The following is a 15640-nucleotide window of genomic DNA, read 5'->3' as shown; positions in this document are numbered from 1 at the left end:
CCTAGGAGTTATGGAGGATGAGGGCTGAGAAGGCAGGTGACCATCATTTGTATTATGGGAAAGAGGACAGTAGATGGATAATTCCCCTCAAGGTTAAATGAAGAAGAAAGCAGCATCCATATTTACTACTGAGTAGAGTGCCTGTATTTAATGCACAGGATGTGTGTAAGATGTACCATGAAGGTTGCTTCCCACAATGGACAGGTAGTTTTATGCATTAAGCTCAGTTCATGTGTGTGAGATCATGGAATGCACACTGCATTACCTGATCTTTGGGTTCATGTTCTTCCCCCTTCATGGCTTAAAGACCATGCTGAGACCATTGTCAGGCCCTCTGTCTGTAGTTAGGTCCCTGCTACACATGGCTAGATGCGCTTGAGATTTTGTGTTCATCCAGTTTCTCCCCATTCACGGTGTAAGCCTCTGCAGAATGAGTGCTGGTCTTCACAGACAGGGACCATCTCAGAGGGGTCAGCCCAGAGAACCACACAGTTTGGTGGTGTGGCTACATGTGCCCGGGGACTGAACCCTTCAGTCATGCTCCTGAAAGAAGGGCGGGCACTCTTGGGATGGGACCAGAACATTTCTAAACAGCTTGTGCAGTGGGTTCACGTGCCCTCCGTCACTTGTTTGAGGGGCATTTGTGGAGACCACTGTGCATCCACTTGCCCTGCAGGATCTGGGCCTCCCACATGCTCTTCAGTCCCCATTCCTTTATGTTTTGGGATGTGGGTTCATCATCTGTGATTTGCTATTTATGCCTGACTGTAGAGTTCACTCTCCTTGGCTTGGACTCCTATGATTTTTGTAAGAATTTACATTTTTCCAACCTGATCACTCCCATTCTTTACCCACATCTAGCTGTCTTGGGGTAACCTTGTTGCCACCCATAGACTCTGGGGACCCCTGCTCCTACTTCAGTTCACCTGGGGAAAGACGAAATGACCAAGGCAAATGTGGGTACCCACTAATGGTCCCTTTATTTCTTTATCCCCACCTCTCTTTTTCTAGAACAATGCCTCTTATATTATAGGCAGAGGTTGTGGAATTTACAAAAAAGGAAGAAAGGGCATGGAGATGGAGTGGACTTAAGTGAAGCTGAAACAAAACACAGGTTCATGAGCTCAGAAAGTTCGGAAGTTGACAACTTGCTAACAGTGTGAAAACAAATTAAGCCAAAGAAACACCTCCCTCGAGATACTTCATTACCTTTCCCATCTAGGTGTGGATGCCATTAAGGCAAATTATTGCCTCTCAAATATTTTTAGCTCGATGCCCATTTCTGTCTGCATTTGCCTCCGAGGTGCATGTTTTCAGCTAAGTAATAGGACACACAAATTAAATGCAATTTCAAATTTAAACCTGTACAAGTGTCACTTGCCAAGTCCCCCCGATAGTCCCAGGGGGGTGCCCACAGCACTCTTGGAAACTATATTACTGTATTTGGTTCCCATTATTTAGTCCAAGAGATTCTTACTAAAATAAAAGTCGGCATTAAGGTTAATATTTTATATTCTTTGCAACTCCAACATGTGTTTTGGTCCTAGCAGGTGGATTTATTGCCTATTCCCTTCTCACATGTTTGATTTTTAAATTTTACAATGCCTGTGTTGGCATATGCATAACCGTCCACCTAGGACACTTAGAAATAGCAGTTGCTATACTTCTTAAAATATTGAAGTGGCTGAGGACAAAGGTTGATGAACACAGGGATCCATTAATTCTGAATGGATGCTGAGGCATAGACCTAGTGTTGCAGAGATTTTTTCATTAGTTTTCAGTTTTAATATGTGTTTATTGGTATTTGGATGTGTGTGGGAATTCATGGTGTGTGTTTGCGTGTATTGTGTGTGGTGTATGTGTGGTGTGTGTGAGTGTGGTGTGTGTGTGGTGTATGTGTATGGTGTGTGTGTGTGTGGTGTGTGTGTGTGTGTGATTTGTGTGTGTATGCATGAGTGTGTATGTGATGTATATTTGAGTGCATGTGTGTGCTGTGTATGAGTGTGTGAGAGTATGTGTGTAGCAGACGCCAGGGTGCCAGAGGTTGACACTGGGTGTCTTCCCAGTCCCTTTATTTACTGACATAGACTTGTTTTTAGTGTTGGCAGTAAATGGATTTATTTTCTAGCTGCTCTTCTCTCCGTCTTAAGTGAAGTTGGAGCTCAGAGATTCTTCAAGCCTTGCTGGCCAGCATCTGCTCACTTGGGACTTTGATGCATGTTTGCTGCGGGTCTATACCCTAGACCTACACTTGTATAAGCTTTATATGCAGCATTGTGTCACTCAGTAAAGTCGCCGCCAGGATTGACAGATGGCTTTTGCTGGAGCGTTTGACTGTGGACATTCAATGTCGCACCATCTTACATTGCCTCTAGTCTTGACTATCTGAGAATCAGGCGGAGCCTCAAACTCCACTTATCACAGGCCTCAGATTGCACACCAACATTACCTACTGTGGCTAAGAGAGACCGAACTGACTGCATCAGTGGACCACGAGAGTCTCAAAGGGGGATGGCCTGTGCTTCCTGGTTTCCTGGGAGAAAATCAGTAGCTGGTTTGTGGGGGTGAAAGTCCAGCTCTCAATTGTTACCATCTCTGGTTCAGAATGCTCACACTCAACTGGACCTTCACCTTTTCCACCAAATCACTCTCTGCTTTTCCACCATCAAGGGGCAGCCCATTTCAAAGCCCCTCTCTCTTCTGGTGTTATTTGTGCCTGCTGCTGGGGACATACTCCATCCTACTACCGTGGAACTGATTAGCTGCTAAGGACATCCAATTTTAAGGGTCCCGCCTTCTACCAAACAAACATGACAAGAATATTTGAAGCTTTACAAAGTGAGCTCTTGACCTGCTGTCACAGTAAGTAGGTTTGGGCACCCTGTTTAATCTCTTCAGTGTCTTTACTACCTGGAAGAAGATGGGACCAGATTAAATGTCAGACTTGTCTCTTTCACATTCCTCAATGTCTATATTTTATTTTCTAAGAAGTGGCATTTGTATCATCAGCTCAAATGAAATTAAAATAACAATCTCCCTGGAGTTCCCACCTGAAGTCTGTGATTGTGAAATTTAATATTTATGTGCTTATATAGTGTGCTTATATTCAATAGTATTTAATATTGGGTAGAGGACTCTGAGGTCACAAGGTGGTTTCCTCAAAATAATTGTCCTGCAACTGGAAACAACACATCAAAGTTGCTAAAGGGAAAACAGACCCTTCTGAAACAGGGCTTTCCAAGAATGTCAGGAAGCAACTGGGTTCCACGCTTACCAAGCAACACACATAAGTGGAATGACATGAAAGCGGAAATACCCAAATTAACACCACGAGTCCATTCCTTATTATGGGAATTATGGGGTTATGGGAAACCCACTCTGGGCTGTGAGTGGCTGTGCCATATGGCTCAGCCCAGCACAAGAGAAACCAGAAGCAAAAAACAGAAAAGTTAAAGGCTGCCACTGGTGACTCTCTCTCTCTCTCTCTCTGTATATGTGTGTGTGTGTGTGTGTGTGTGTGTGTGTGTGTGTTTGCACGTATATGTATGTATGCATACTTTTCTAATGTGTTCCTATGATCACAACTTCCTCATAGTTTCAAAGATGTGGGACCTGTCATTAGGAGTTCTATTTGCTCATTTTACACTAACATCATTGTCTTTCCCTGTTGCAACTATTTCAATAATTATCATTTATACTCTAATGGAATTTAATTATTCTGTGCTCCATGATTGACTGCTGTGGGTTCCCCTTTTCCCTTTGTTTTATTACAAATAACCCTTCAATAAAAATCTTGTGTGAACTTACCTTGTATTTGTTTTCAGGTTATTTCCTTTGGGTAAATCTCTTCAAATAGGAAAATGTTGGAGTCATGTTTTCTCTTTAGTGCCTTGTCAATTTTAGGAGTATTGATTAACTCTTTTCCAACGGTGGCAGCAATGGCGGTCTCGAGCCTCATCGCCCCTTTTTGTGCTTCACAATGTTCTTAGATGCATTGCTCTCTGTCAAGGTCTGTGAGAAGAGCGTGCCACTCTGCCACCAGGATTCCCTAGGCTGTTGGCTGAGAGATTTCTTTGATGCAACCCCCGCCCAGGCTTGGTCACTCAGACTATTTCCTGAATCTGCCATTTGGAATCTTTTCTCTCCTCATCAACTTCCATCATTGACTTTTTTTTTTTTTTTCAAGAAATACATAGGTTAAAAATTGGGATTATTTTTTGCTTTGAGGATATCTATTTGTGATGAATAGAAATTGGGTATCCAATTAGATGAACAACTATCAATGGCAGAAACAAAGAATATGAAGGTGGGACCACAGTTAAGACATGGAACTCAAGAGCCAATGGTGTTCCCCCTCAGTCTTGCTACATCACTTCTCTGACCATGTAAGATGGACCCCAGAGTCCTCCACTGAGTAACAGAGCTTATAGTGGCCCTGATTGGCAAGGTGGTGAAAGAGTTCAGGTGAGATGACATACACTCAAGCCTTTAATGCTCCACTGCTAAACACTGAATGGTAAGGGAAATGGATTTGTGTTCCTAAATTCTATTTAAAAGTTATCAGGGTGATAAATGCTCCTAGACACCCAGTCTTAGTGCAGGCACCCAGCACTAACCCAGGCACCCAGCACTAACCTAGCCACCCAGCACTAACCCAGGCACCCAGCACCATAGGTAGAAAGAAGGCAAGGCCAGATGTCTGTCTCCTCCATGGGAAGGAGGCATCCTCTCAATGATACTCAACTTCTGCTAAGGCAAGGGTTGATTGGGCCATGCCAACTCTTTCTTCCCCTTAGATCTAGGATTTCTCAGAGGTCCAACCATGTCCCTTCATCATTGGGAGCAGAACACTTTGTAGAGAGCCTAGAATATACTGAATGGCTAAAACAACAAATAAAAGTTTTGTTTGTTTGTTTGTTTACAATAAGGCCTGTGTAAACAAATCCATGAAACTCAACTAGTTGTCAACATTCACTGAGGTGTCTCTGTTCATTGTCATTTATAAGAGGTTGCAAAGTGCAGGTTGGTTGAGACCCACCATGAGTTCTGAGCCCCTGAAACCTTCACCTACAATCACCAAAATGCCATAGATCAGTTCTCAGCCCCCAGGAAGAGCACAGGTGCAGTATGACTACCATGTGTGAACATGCACAGCTGTAAAGGGGCACAGTTTCAGAGACACTGTCTGTGATCTTAGGGGAGCAGAGCCATGTCCCTCTGTTGTACCCATCTCTGCTTTAAGTGATGTCCTTGAAACGGAGGCACAATCAAGGAGCTTGATAAAGTCAAACGCTTCATTGATCCAAACAAAAGGCAGTTTGATGATGTCTGTTCAGCATCCAGGGCTGGGGAGGATGTGGGAAGACAGGTCACATCCCTGCTCCCTGCTTTCTTGGAGGAAGCAGGCATATGAGAGTTGGTGAGGGACATACTATTTCTTGATGATTTTCTTTCTCAAGGACCAGGACTAGAAAGAATCCACCCCTAGGCTGGTTGGAGGGAAGAAAAGTAACAAGGCTCATTGATGTCTGGGGACTACCACATGGCTCTCAGACTCTAATCATCAGAGCATGGCTTGGCTGTCTCGGTAATTTAATAACACCTTCAGTTCAGTTGTCCATTATCGCTGCAATGGCGGTTTCCTTCTCAGGGAGTGAATCTCCCCATCCTTCATTTTCTCCCTTTCCTCCTCTCCTCCTCTTTTATTAACTTACCTATCTCTTGCTTGTGGGCTGGGACTTGCATGTATGGAACAGGATAGAGTGGGTTTTAGCATCATCTCTGGCCTTCTCGCCAACTCACAAATGATGACATATCAGGTCAATGGGGATGTGAATAGAACCAAATAGGAGAGTTCCCTTTTCATATAATAAATCAGATACTTGGGGCAGGGGGCTGCCATGATAGATTCATACACAAGCACTCTGGAGAAGTGAGGTTTCCTGCTTACTTATTCTTGTGAACACAAATCACTTCATATTTTGTGTTGAGTGTGAATTCGCAAGCAGAGGGGAAGCAGGATGCTCAGGATCCAATTCATCTCTTCGTATAATTCATAAATAAATACATGCAGAACTCACAAGTGCCCAAGAAGAGAATCAAATCACAGTGCTGAGAATTTTCTGAAAGTGTTTATGTTGACTATGTCTGTTATGATTAGGAAGACACAAGAAAATAGGTTAGCAAACTTGGGAAACAATGGATTGATCTCGTGGAGACATTAAGAGGGGAAGAAATTAGGAGATGGCCAGGAAATTTATATGAAAACACACAGGAAACCTGTAGCACAGCATATATACTTTAGGGTTTTATTAATATGCTGTGAGCATCATTATTCATTTTCTGACAAAGACTTAAGAAATTCAAGGTCACTAGGGAAAAATGTTAGGAAGTTACATTTTAATACATATCTGTTTTAAAGATGGAAACTATTTAATTGAATTGTCTCTGATGGCATTACACAAACTTGATTCTTTTTAAATTGCTATGGTATCATTCTCCCCTCTCTCTCTTCTCTCCCTCCTCTCTCTCTCTCTCTCTCTCTCTCTCTCTCATTTTAAAACAGACAACACAGACAAATGGGGAACATTGATAAATAGTATATGCTTTTAACGACTGTTGCTCAAAGGTCCAATGTCTTACTTCTGTGTTAGAGACTTGAACAAGATCTTGTGCTTTTGGTGCTCTCCAAGACAAACAGAGCTGAAGTTTCCAAACAAAAAGCAGCCAGGAGCTCTGTCTATATTGGAATAGTAGGCATTTGAATATTCAACACTTAGATTTTCACTCAGATGTTTCCAGAACTTTCAGGAATCTTTCTCTACTGATAATGGAGGCTGTTAAGTAGTCTCCAATGCCTTTTTCTTTTTTAATGAGAAAAGGCACATCATTGAAAAGGAACTTGCACTATGGAATGAGCTTGCCAGACATATTTAGACATCCCAAGAGCAGCTGAACTCTCATGTGTAAGAGTTTGTGATCACAGGTACCCTGGGCTGTGATTTTCATTTACATGATCACATGTATATTCACCCAAGCTTCCAAATGGAAGGAAGGTATAGATTCTCCTTTATACAGACAATCAAATGGAAACTCCCAGAGGGTGCAGTGGCCTATTCAAGTCACTCAGTGAGGGAAGACATGCAGCAAGCCTCATAAGAAGGAAATGGAAAGATGTATGCCATATGTGTCAAGAGACCATGGCTGTCTATGGGACAACTCCCAGTTTTAGTATCAGAGTCTTACTTTGGAGGAATTACTGATATTAAGAAAGAAAAAAGAAAGTGAGCCCTAGGCAAACTCATCTATAGCCATGCTTGAGCTAGTTTGGTAGCTTCTTCAAGTCAAGGCATTCATTTGGTTTTGTTTGCATGTTCTCAATGTCTTGGAGGAGGTTGAAACAATGCCAATAAAGCTCAACATATTTGTGCTCAAGTGTACCTGAATTCCAGAGATTTCCACTGATGCTTGGGCTGTTTAGAGGAGAGATGCAGGTACATTTCCTGTAGTTAGTATCATTAGGTGGTACCCAGCCCACTGGCCCTAGACCCCAAAGAGTCACCTGTTGGATGTTTAGGTGTACCAGTCTTCCCCATTTCTCACCATTGCCATTTGCTATAGCAACAGAAAGTGACCCATCCCATTCTGTATCTCCCTGTCCCATTTGGCTGTTTCTCCTTCCAAAGTGGGAATAAGAAGCTATGCTGACACACTGCAGCTCCAGAGCATTGAGATTGGGTGCTGGTACCCAGCCTCTTTCTAGAGACGGGGTCATCCTATGGGCAGAGACTTTGTGTTGGTTCTGTATTTTCCTACTGACAGAGTAGCCATGGAGTGGCTCTGGGCAGCCACATCCAAGGGCAGCAAGATGCCTGTTTGTCCCCTTTCCCCACCCCTTGAAGCTCAGATTCTAGCACAGAGCCAAACACACAGGAGAGCTTAGGTATTATTTGTGGGGTAAGAGCATCACTGCGTAGAAGCATGGGATGAGTTAGCATTTCCATGTTTGACCTCACCAGCAACAATGCCACTGCTTTCTTCTTGCTGCAGCTCTCTTCAGGCATGGGGATAGATGCAGACACCCTTTGGGTTGCCTTCCCAAAGTACATGGCTTCACATTTCTGCTTTTACATTTAGATGACAGAGAAGGCATCAAAAGTGTGCCATCCAAGAAGAACAAACTTGAGTCTGGGAGGCTAGGAGAAACACAGGCCAGGCTGAAGCAGATTCTTGAAGCTCCAAATAAAAATTCTGTGTGACTCCCTCTCCCCTCTTTCCAGATGTTCCTCATCACTCCCCAAGCTGTATATAGTGTCCTGGCAGAGCTCTCAATTCATCCTTTTTTTTGGAGTGGGGGGCTATTCCTGGATGCTTTTTCATATATGAATTTGTTTACCTCAGTTATTCATTCAATAAGGAGTGTGTCATATGTTCCATGTGACAACAGAACCTATTGTCCAGAATGGAATGCAAAGTCAATGAGCTCGGGGGATCATGACCATGCCTTGTTCACCAAGCCACTGCATTTCTACCAGCATCTTCCACTTGTCAGTCTCAGTAGACACATTGCTGAACCAGTATATTCTGCATGAAGGGCATAGGTGTTGAGATGGACACTAAAGAGGCAAAGGTGACTTGGAAATGGCTCTTGTTCTAAAGGGGAACACGCTCTGCAAGACAGTGCTCTTTCCCTGAACAATAGTACACAAGAGACTTAGCGATGTGTCCAGTGTCAACAAAGAGGCGTGCTCTATGTAACTGATGGTGTCTATGAGCCTTCTGTCTCAGAGCTAATAATTAGACTCATGGCAGTTAGCATTATATCAAACTCATCTCAGCATCCCAACAGCATCTTCCTTAGGATACTCCCCAAGTAGACACAGCCTAAGTGCTGGGGAAGTGGCATTTCAATGGAGGCTTCTACTCTATTCCCTGTTGGAGATTCCAGGGCTGAATGCCACAGCAGTGTTGACTGAAGACAGCCACTGGATGAGAGTCAGAGGGGAGCTGCCACTTAGTGACATCTTTTCATGTAGTGGACACATGCTAAATGGCAGTTGAACACACCCTTTGACCCTGACAGTGGTGCAGTCAGGGGGTGGGAGTTCTCATGCCATTACTGTGTAGACTTTTGCAGGCTTCTACAGCTATGTACTGGTAGACCCATGATCGTTCCCCCAGCAAAAGTCAGTTTGTTTGCAGACCACATAGTTGGGATCATGGGCCCTGTTTAACATACACGGACATCTGGATATATTGTTACACCAGAAGGTGAATGACTGCTGTTCAATTTCCTTTTTTTAACATGAGACAAATTCAAAATTCAATAGTTGAAATGGATTCCAACGTCTGCTGTATCTTCATCTGTACACAGCACTCAGGTAGCGTGCTGAAAAGCTTTGTTTTTCTTATTTTCATTGGCACCTAGCATCTAAATATGCTTATAAGGTTCCTATGACAATTCAGACTCCTATACAGTGAGCGTTAAATGTGTTGTATTTTCTCAACCGACTGAATTTGCTATAGTACTACTAGTTCCTTCTAAGAATATTCAGCGTGCTCCAAATACATTGCTTTTTTTTCCTAATAAAACTCTTGGCATCCAGTGTTGTATTTTTGTTGGTGATATAGGCATCAGGTTCTGTTTACACTTGATTAAAACGCATCATCTCAAACCATGCCAAAACCCAAACAAGAAAAGTGGCATTAAGAAACCAGAAAGCAGTCACCATTTTGTGGCCTGTTCTTGCTCTCCCCATGACCCTGGTCTGGACAGTGGTTTGCAAACCCATCATTGGAAGGTGCAGAAAATTCTAAAGCCTCAAAACATTTACCGTGGCATTTTCTTTTTTTCTTTTTTGTTACCTGGGATGCTATGGAAGTTACTTTATTAGGATGGGAGTTTATGTTGTAAATTGAATTAAGGCACAAATATATACAGTTCATTTTGTCTTTTAGCATGGCTCCACTCTTACTTTCTCTTGTGATAAAGAAAACCATTAGCTCCTGTCAGAATTGCAAGGAGGGAGATCATTTTTATTGAAATAAGAAGGAAATGATGGTGTCAGGCAAGGAGTCCGAGAGATAAAATATTACATCTAATAAACACGCTACATATGGGATTCGACAAGGGGTCCTTGAATTACAGAACAACAGCAGCTTCAGAAAAACAATAACATTAATATTGAAAAGTAATGACTTGCGCTTCCATCTTGAAGAAACCTGCATTTTAATAACAGGAGGGAAGTCAGAAGAAGGAGAAACAAGCGTCACTGAATCTGGCCAGCTGGATTGACATGGGTGGATCGTAGTGGCCAAGACAATGAAGGGTTTGGAAATAAAAACCTATATTGGGAACTGGGAGCCAGTTAAGACACTGAAGAGAATTAAACACAGACAAGAGGAATCTAATTAACACAGGTGAAAAAAATTCCAAAAGAACGTGTGGAAAATGGCCCTGGCACACAACTGGGAGCTGTGTTTGTCAGTTTCCCATCACGGTAACACAATGTCCAAGGAAGGACAATGTAAAGAGAAAGGTTTTATTTTGGCTCATGGGTTTATAGGTTCTTGTTGTCCTTGGACTGGGGTGGGACAGGAATGTGTAGAGTGCAGGGGAGGATGGAAGACGCAAGCAGGGGCAGGACAAGCCTTGCAAAGCATGCCCTTTGGTGATTGTGGTGCCCTTTCCCCAACTACTCACACCTGTGAATGACCACCAAGCTACTGACTCGGGAATCAATTATGTTGCTGAAAGTGTTTGGTACTTCAAGACCGCGTGGCCTCTCTGGATGGACCAGCTGGTGAGCAAGCCTTTAGCGCGTGAGGGTGGTACTTCATACCCAAGCCACGTGTGACAGAGGGATGGCTTCTGCTTAAGAGGGTGGAGAGTGACGATGGATGGGAAGTTGTTGGCTCATGACTATGTTTGCATATGTGTGTGTGTGTGTGTGTGTGTGTGTGTGTGTGTGTGTGCGCACGTGTGCGTATTTGCTCCTTGGGGACATTAGGTAATGTGTGAAAACTCATCTTGAGGGTGTTAGGAGAGCACTGGCATTTGCCCACCTATAGACTCCAGGATTAGCACCTGACAAGGCCCAGGAATGTCTCTGAAGGCCTGTGTTTCCACAAATGAGAGCCAAAGGTTTCTCTGACTCTCCCTCTGCTTCCCCCAGTAAGAAAGCACACCTGGTCTGTCTGTCTCCACATGTAGACCCTCTGCCCTGGCTCACACCAGGCCTCTAGTCAGGGTTGTGTTGGACAGGGTTTGATTCTTTACGGGGTGCACCAATATTTTCCTTAAAGAAATTTTGCCTCATTTTCATAACATCAACAATGATAAGGATCAATGAGCAACAGGTATGAAGTTCAAGTTCATCGTACGTCACAGAGTGTGTTTGATGCAGGAAAGATGCCTGAAAGGAAAGCATCCTACCTAAACTAAAGAAAGAGCAATTTTGGGAGAGGTTTTCTATTCCAAGCTTTGGAACAGTATGGGTGGTTGGAGCCAAGTGGGCTACTAGGAGTGTCCCATTTAGATTCCACACAAATCTGTCTTACCTCAAAGTCTGCAAAGTGTTGGGCTAGCTCAGCAAACCTCTCCTACTGATAACTGAGGTTTGCCGATAACTTTAGTCATTTTCCTTGTGGCTGTACCAAAATGTCTGGCAAAAGCAACTTAAAGAAATTACTATTTTGTCTCACGGAGAGAACAGCCTGCCATGGTGGGGAAGTCATGGTTTCGGGGATAAAGGAGCATCTGGTCCCACAGCATCGCAGCCGGGAAGCAGGGAGATGGATGATGGTGCTCAGCTCACTTTCTCCTTTTGATTTGGCTTGGGACTCCAGCCCAGGGAACGGTGCTGCCAAGGCTGGCAAGGGTTTTCTCACCTGGGCTAACCTGACTTAGAAACTCCTGCACGGACATGTCCAGAGGTTTGGCTTCCAGGTGATTGTAACTAAGCAGTTGACAGGCTTAACTACCTCAGTAGTTTTCTCCCCCTGCACTGTAATGTGATAGGCAGTATTTTTGGCATCCCCCCCCACTACAAGCCACTACCACTTCCATCCCCCAACCCATCACACTTGTCATAACAAGCAGTCCCATCTCCAGACATTGCCATGTCTCCTGGGGAGTAAAATTGGCCACCATGGAATAGCATAGAGCCCTGGGGTTTCCGCTTTCAGCCCCGAAATGCTGTGGACTCCACCAAGATTTCAAACTGTTGGCTGCCAGCTATTAAATTAGTCAGAATGAGAAAGACCCATTCCACACGGTCTGCCCCTCCCTGCCACGGGAACGCAGCTGCGGTACCTGCAGTCGGGTGACCTTGGCGTTTCTTGCCATCGATCACTCATTTCTAAGAAAATATAGCGGGGAAATCCCACACATGACAGACCGAGGCCTCTGCACCTCCTTGGGTTACAATTTCCTGCCTGTCTCCTGGGCTTTAGTTCCCACAAGATGAATATCGTTTGCACTCCACAGGACTACTGAGGAGCTCCCCATTTGCTGAACACCTGCTGCCTGCATGGGGAGAGACTTGTTTGGTTTGAACAGAGCCAAGAGGAACTTGATCTGTAGAGCCAATGGCAGCGGAGCGCATCATCTATCCCTCCAACCTCCCAACACGCATCACCTGTGTTCAACTTGTGCACAGTATTTGCCCCCTCTCTCTAAGTACGAATTGAAACAACAGGAAAAGCTCAACACAAAAAAGCACCCGCTGCCAAGGCTGGTGGCCCGAGTTGTAGCTCTAGACCCCAAGAGAAGATGGAGAGGAAGGAGCGAGAGAATCCACTCTGCAAAGTTACCCGCTGACCTTTGCACATGCTCTACGATATGTGCGTACTCCTCCCCCATAAGAACAAGCACAGATGCGCAACCATAGTCATCAAAGAAAAAGACACTATCAACTGGAGAGTAGGAGGACACCGGGAGGGTTGTGGGAGGGTAGTTGGAAAGTGGTGGAAGGTAGGAAGGGAGGGTAAAAGTGAATTAATCCTATTTCAATTAAACATGAAAAGAGTTTACAAAACCTAAAGAATCAAATAAAGAATTGGCCGTTGTCAACGTCAAATGATAAGTGAGTGAGGAGTTTCGTGTTTTTCCTCTTTACTCTTTGTGCTGAAGGATTGCCGTATGCATTGTTCATTCTCGCTCGCAGCCTGCCTGGATTTGTAGTCATTCAGGAGACACACCTCTGGGCATGCCTGCCGGGGTGTTCCTAAAGAAGGCTATCTGAGGTGATAAGACACACTCTGAATGTGGGAAGCTCCATCCTATGGGGGTGAGGTCCTCAGCTAAATGGAAATGGGGGAGGAGGACAAGCTGGGCATCAGCATCCGGCTCTCTCTGTCACATGACTGCTAATACAATGTGACCAGCCACTTTATTCTCCTACAGCCATGCTTTCTAGTCACAAAGCTGGTACCCTTTTATAAACGATGAGCCCAAATAAACCCTCCCTCCTACAACTTGCTCTTGTTGGGTATTTTGATGTATCAATGAGGAAAGCAACTTGTATATTATAATAAAGGTTTTCCTAAAATTCTGCTTCCCATACTTCATAGAGAATAAGTTGACAATTTCATTGATCTGTCTATGATCAAATATTACTTTCTAGCTGCTTGGTCTTTTTAGTTCAAACTGGTGTGTTTTTCTTTCACCTCACTAACAAGGTCTGAGTCACACGGGAGAGCCCTGAGAAGTAACACTCAATTTCCTAAAAGCACTTGTCATAGAAGATGGCATTGTTGCTGACCTTTGGCCTCTGTCCTTTGCCTTCCTGATGCCTTGTGCCAAGGCTCAGGAAGCTTAGGGCCTGTGTTCCTTGGTACTCCACACTCCTCATTGTCAACAGTCCTAAGATGCTAGAGTGCAGCCAACGGAGTGCTTATGAGCATGTAAACGAGTATCCCGTGTGTGAAGGAGGATCCCATGTGTGAAGAAGTATCCTGTGTGTGTGCGAGTATCCTGTGTGTGAATGAGCATCTCACGTTTGACAAACCCATGAGAGAAATGATAGAAAGGAAGAAAGATCATCCTGATTCGTGGTTTCTGAAACTTTGGTCATGGTTACAGGGCTCTGTCCCTTTAGATTTCTTCCCTTTGGGGCTATGTGGAGGAGGACAACAGATAGAGATCATGGCTGAGTAAAGCTGCACACATCAGGAAGGCAATTCCCCAACATCTCTCAGGGCATCTGCATAGAAACAGCTTAGAGTCCAATGATAAACAGGAGGGCATGGTTGCTTGGATAAAGCAGCCTCAAAACTTTCCCCAGCCTTCTTCATTCCCCACTCAGTTTCCACAATGATCAAACTATTGTTATTATTGTCATTGTTGTTGTTTTTAGTGATAGTAGCAGTAATAGTGTTTGTGTTTATGTAAATGTGTGTGGATACAGACAGAGGTCAGAAGACAACCTGCCTGTTGCTCCTTGGATGTGATTTACCATTTGTCAAATATTCTTTGAATTCCGTATGCATCTTGGCCACATTTATTTCCTCCCCAGCATCTTCCTACTGAACGTTCCTGTCAGCCCTCCCCACCTTGCTCTTTTGTGACAGCATCTCACCAGTGAACCTGGAGCTTACCACCTCAGCTAGATGGCTGACTAAAGCGTGTTACTGGTCAGCGCCACCTCACGGAGCTTTTTAATGCGGGTGCTGGGGACCCTCACTGGCATCTCATGCTTCTGCAACAAGTACTTTACCAACAGAGCCATCTCTCCACTCCCACAGGGTCTCCCCAGGACTGTCAGCAGGCAGGACATTAACAGATGCCATCCCCGAGCCTGGACTCTGACCCACGAGTCCAAGTAAACGTCTGCCTTTATACCTCGTCCAGTGGTCTCATCAGCAACAGAAAACGGGCTTAGAGAGGAAGTGTTTGACTTTGTGACAAACTGACAAATGACTTCCCAAAGTAATTGGGGCATTTGGTAGTCCCCTCAGCCATGTCAGAGTGGGCTGATTGTTTCAAACTTCCTATGACATTTGCTACAACCAGTCCTGTAGATTTTAGCCACGTGAATGCAATGGGGTGTTTCTGGTGGTGTTTAAGGTTTTAAAAAATTACTTTCATAATTTATGTTAGTTATACATGAGTGTCTGTGGGGGGGCACTCATGTACATGAGTGTAGGCGCCTGCAGAGGCCAGAACAGGGTGCTAGATCCCCTGGAGCTGTAGTTCCAGGCAGTTGTGCATAGCCTGATGTGGATGCTGGGAGCTGAACTGAGGTTATTTACAGGAGCCATATGTCGTGCCCTTACATCTCTTGAGTCATCTCTCCAGCTCCACGATTCTACTTTTTGTAGCTGTTTTTAAACAATGTGCTTAGGTGTACTTTGCATTTGGCTGTGTGGGTACATCATTTCCATTGGATATTTTTCTTCTAGTATTTTTCTCTCTCCAGGTGGTAAGCAGGCCCCCCTCACATAATCTCAGAGATCACTTCCTCTTGCTGTTCACACCCTCTGTAGTGGTCTTCCCAGGTCAGCTGATACAATCATTACATTATGACCGATATGATGGCCTGTCCCTTCTATTTTCTGTTATCTTTCTATCTATCTATCTATCTATCTATCTATCTATCTATCTGTCTATCTATCCACCCACCCACCCATTCATCCATCC

Source organism: Phodopus roborovskii, unplaced genomic scaffold (genome assembly GCF_943737965.1).
Source record: "Phodopus roborovskii unplaced genomic scaffold, PHOROB, whole genome shotgun sequence".
NCBI classification, from domain to species: Eukaryota; Metazoa; Chordata; class Mammalia; order Rodentia; family Cricetidae; genus Phodopus; species Phodopus roborovskii.
The sequence above is the reverse complement of the archived record's forward strand: the minus strand, read 5'-3'. Positions refer to the sequence as shown.